This window comes from Otolemur garnettii, unplaced genomic scaffold (assembly GCF_000181295.1).
Source record: "Otolemur garnettii isolate 467f Iridium unplaced genomic scaffold, OtoGar3 scaffold00136, whole genome shotgun sequence".
NCBI lineage: Eukaryota > Metazoa > Chordata > Mammalia > Primates > Galagidae > Otolemur > Otolemur garnettii.
Window position 1 is genome coordinate 775274 of NW_003852531.1, and position 5141 is coordinate 780414.

The window sequence follows — 5141 nt, forward strand, 5'->3', positions numbered from 1 at the left end:
AAAAAAAAAAAAAAAAAGAAAAAGAAAAAGAAAGAAAAAAAAGAAAAGAAATAACCAAAATTAGAGCAGAACTAAATGAAATTGAAAACAAAAGAATCATACAATAGATCAACTAATCAAAGAGTTGCTTTTTTGAAAAGGTCAGTAAAATAGATAAACCTTTGGCTATGCTAACCAGAAGTAGAAGAGTAAAATCCCTAATTTCATCAATCAGAAATGACAAAGCCAAATAACAATAGATTCCTCAGAAATTCAACAAATCCTTAATGAGTATTACATAAAACTCTATTCTGAAAAGCATGAAAATCTGAAGGAAATCAATCAATACTTGGAAGCATGCCCCCTGTGTAGACTTAGTCATAAAGAAGTGGATATGTTGAACAAGCCTATAACAAGTTCCAAGATAGCATCAACTATAAGAAATCTCCCCAAAAAGAAGAGCCCGGGACCAGACAGCTTCATATCAGAATTCTACCAAACCTTTAAAGAGGAACTAGTACTTATACTACATAACTTTTTCCAAAACATAGAAAAAGAAGGAATACTTCCCAACACATTCTATGAAGCAAATATCACCCTGATCCCCAAACCAGGAAAAGACCCAACAAGAAAAGAAAATTACAGAACAATATCTCTAATGAATATTGATGCAAAAATATTCAATAAGATCCTAGCAAACAGAATCCAACAACACATCAAACAAATCATACATCACGACCAGGTGGGTTTCATCCCAGGGTCCCAAGGATGGCTCAATATACATAAATCCATAAACATAATACATCACATAAACAAATTAAAAAAACAAAGACCATACGATTCTCTCAATTGGTGCAGAAAAGGTTTTTGATAATATCCAGCACCCTTTCTTGATCAGAACACTTAAGAAATAGGTATAGAAGGAATATTTCTTAAACTGATAGAGGCCATCTACAACAAACCTACAGCCAATATCATATTGAATAGTGTAAAACTGAAATCATTACCACTGGATCAGAAACTGAGCAAGGATACCCACTGTTTTCACTGCTTTTTAACATTGTAATGGTAGTCTTAGCCTCTGCAATCAGGCAAGATAAGGCAATCAAGGCAAGATGGCCAACAGGTACCAGCCTCTGACAGAAGCTCCTGTCCAGAGGGAAGGAAAAAGTCCAGAAAACATCCAATGAAATCGAAGACTGGGAGCCCAGCCAAGGGAGAAGAGTGATACTGGCAGGACACCTCTGCCAGTGTGTCCTGAGGCAAATGATGACTCCTAGAAAGCAATCTACAGGTACATAATACACCCCAAAGGAAAAGTGTCCATCCCCTCCCCCAAGAAAGTTGTATTTTCCTTTGTTTTCTCTTCAACTGCTCCTCTGAGTCTCCTACAGGTGACCAATAAACTGAGGACCTATTATCTCATGCCACAAGTGAGAGCTACTGACAGTGGGATCTACTCCCCTGGCGGGACCCTGCTGAAACCCTAAACACCCTCTCCCAGGCAGAAAAGTGGAACTGGCTTTTGCACTACCATTTTGAATTTCCAGTCCACCTTTCCCCCCTTGCCTAGAGAGATAGTGAGAGGAGACTCAAGAGCAACGTCCACCCACCCCTGCAGGAGCAAGCCCCGGTCCCAGTCCTGCACCAGGAGAACTGCTTGAACCACACGTGCTCTGTGTGGACCGATCCCACCAGTCAGTGCATCCCACACCTGGCTGCCTGCCCAGCTACTGTCCCTAATTCCCAGGGGCTGGCCTCTGGCACGGGCCCAGGACTGAATCCCGCCAGCCAGCATGTCCCGCGCCCAGCTGCCTGCTTGGCTACTGTCCCCACTCCCCAGGAGCTTGCCAGGGGATCCCTGGTGGCACACACTGAGGACTGATCCACCTAGCCAGCACATCCCCTGCATGGCTGCCCACTGGTTACTAGCTGTGCTCCTTGGGGGCTCCCTGGCTGTGCACACCTAGGACTGATCTATCCAGCTAGTGCATCGCCTATGTGGCTGCCTGCCTTTTGCTGTCCCCACTCCTTGGGGGCTCCCCAATGGCATGCACCAAGGACTGATTCATCCAGCCAGCACATCCCCTGCACAGCTACCTGCAGGTTACTCCCTTGCCCCCATGGGGCTCCAGCATTCCAGGCCCAGTCTGAGAACTATGAGAGGATGGCCAGTTGAGAGGGAACCACACTGGAGCAGTGATACCCCAAGGTGAAGAGCAACAGCTGCAGTAGTGGGAACAATAAGCCTTACACTCCTGAGGCTTTTCCGGGTAGACACACCCTGTCTCTCTAGACAACCAGAAGAAGCCACTGGCAGAACAGTTTTAGGGATGGTCTTTGAAAGGTGCAAATTTAGCATGGGATGGAATTAGTGGAAAAACTCTGGTAACCAGAACAACCAGAGTAGACCAACCCCCTCCACCCCCAAGGAAGGATGGGGCAGATGCAATTGAAGATCCCTTCCATAAATAGATGGCTGAGATGTCAGAAATCGAGTTCAGAATCTGGATAGTGAATAAGATCAACAGAATGGAGGAACGGAGGGAACTAGAATTTCTAATTATTCAAAAGCTGTCTCAAGAATTCAATGATTTCAAAGATAAAATGATCAAATGACACACTGAAGCAAGAGGTTGCAGCCCTCAAAGATCTGAAAAGTACAGTTGAATCCCTCAGTCAGAGAATGGAGCAAGCAGAAGAAAGGATCTCTGACACTGAAGACAAAGATTTTGAACATGCACAAGCATGCAAAAATGAAGACAAATGGAGAGCAAAAATGGATCACTCACTCAGAGAGCTCTGGGATAATTCAAAGAAAACTAATATTTGCCTTATAGGAATCCCTGAAGGCGAGGAAGTTGCTTCACAAAACACAGAGGCTCTTCTTCATGAAATTATGAAAGAGAATTTTCCAGACATGCCAAGATTCTGAAATTCAGAGAGCAGACAATTTCAGAACCCCAGCATGACTCAACCCGAACAAGATATCCCCCATGCATATCATAATCAACTTCACTAAAGTTAACACGAAAGAGAAAATTCTGAAAGCAGATAGATGCAAGAAAACCTTAACCTACAAGGGGAAGAATATTAGAATGACTGAACATCTCTCTGCTGAAACCTTTCAGGCTAGAACAGGGTGGTCATCGACCTTTAATCTCCTAAAACAAAATAACTTTCAAACCAAGATCCTGTATCCAGCTAAAGTGAGTTTCATTTATGATGGAGAAATTAAATACTTTAATGACATTCATATGTTGAAGAAATTTGCCATAACTAAACCAGCCCTTTCAGGATATTCTCAGACCTATCCTCCATAATGATTAGCACAATCTCCACCACATAAATAAACCCACCAAGAAAATAGTGATCAAATTCCAACTTCCACAGTAGTGAAAGGATTAAAAATGTCCACTGGACTTTCAAAAACCTTGATACCCAAAATTATACCAGGCTTATCATTATTCTCAATCAATGTGAATGGCTTACATTGCCCTCTAAAGAGACACAGGATGGCTGACTGGATATAAAAACTCAGGCCAGATATCTGCTGCATACAAGAATCTCGCCTTACTTTGATAGATAAACATAGACTCAGGGTGAAGGGATGGTCATCTATATTCCAGGCAAATGGAAAGCAGAAAAAAGCAGGTGTTGCAATTTTATTCACAGATACAATAGGCTTTAAACCAACAAAAGTGAGCAAGGATAAGGATGGTCACTTTATATTTGTTAAGGGTAATACTCAATACAATGAGATTTCAATTATCAATATTTATGCACCCAACCAGAATGCACCTCAATTTATAAGAGACACTCTAACAGACATGAGCAACCTGATTACTCCCAGCTCCATCATAGTCGGAGATTTTAATACTCCTTTGGCAGTGATGGATAGATCCTCCAACAAGAAGCTTAGCAAAGAAATTTTGGATTTAAACTTAACCATTCAACATTTGGATTTAACGGACATCTATAGAACATTTCATCCTAATAAAACTGAATACACATTTTTCTCATCAGCCCACAAAACCATCTTAGGTCACAAGTCTAACCCCTGCAAATTTAAAAGAATAGAAATTATTCCTTGCGTCTTCTCAGACCATCATGGAATAAAAGTTGAACTTAGTAACAACAGGAATCTGCAGACCCCAGCAAAAATATAGAAGCTAAATAACCTTATGCTGAATGATAGGTGGGTCAGAGACAAGCTCAAGAAGGAAATTACCAAATTTTTGGAACAAAATGATAATGAAGATATAAGTTACCATAACCTCTGGGATATGACAAAGGCAGTCCTAAGAGGGAAGTTTATCACACTGCAAGCCTTCTTCAAGAAAAAGGAAAGAGAAGAAGTTAATAACTTAATGGGACATCAAAAGCAACTGGAAAAGGAAGAACACTTCAATCCAAAACCCAGCAGAAGAAAAGAAATAACCAAAATTAGAGCAGAATTAAATGAAATTGAAAACAAAAGGATTATACAACAGATTAACAAATCAAAAAGTTGTTTTTTTAAAAGGTCAATAAAATTGATAAACCCTTGGCCAACCTAACCAAGAAAAAAAGTTAAATCTCTAATTTCATCAATCAGAAATGGTAAAGATGAAATTACAACAGACCCTTCAGAAATTCAAGAAATCCGTCATGAATACTACAAGAAACTTCACTCTCAGAAATATGAAAATGTGAAGACAATTGACCAATACTTGGAAGCCCGCCACTTTCCAAGACTTCGTCAGAATCAAGTGGAAATGTTGAACAGGCCTATATCAAGCTCTGAAACAGCATCAGCTATACAAAATCTCCCTAAAAAGAAAAGCCTGGGACCATGAAGATGGTGTCACATCAGAATTCTACCAAACTTTTAAAGAGGAACTAATACCTATGCTACTCAACCTTTTCAAAAATATAGAAAAAGACAGAATACTACCCAACACATTTTATGAAGCTAACATCACCTTGATACCCAAACCAGGAAAAGACCCAACAAGAAAAGAAAATTATAGACCAATATCACTAATGAGTATTGTTGCAAAAATATTCAACAAGATCCTAACAAACAGAATCCAGCAACACATCAAACAAATTATACACCACGACCAAGTAGGTTTTATCCCGGGATCTCAAGGCTGGTTCAACATACATAAATCTATAAA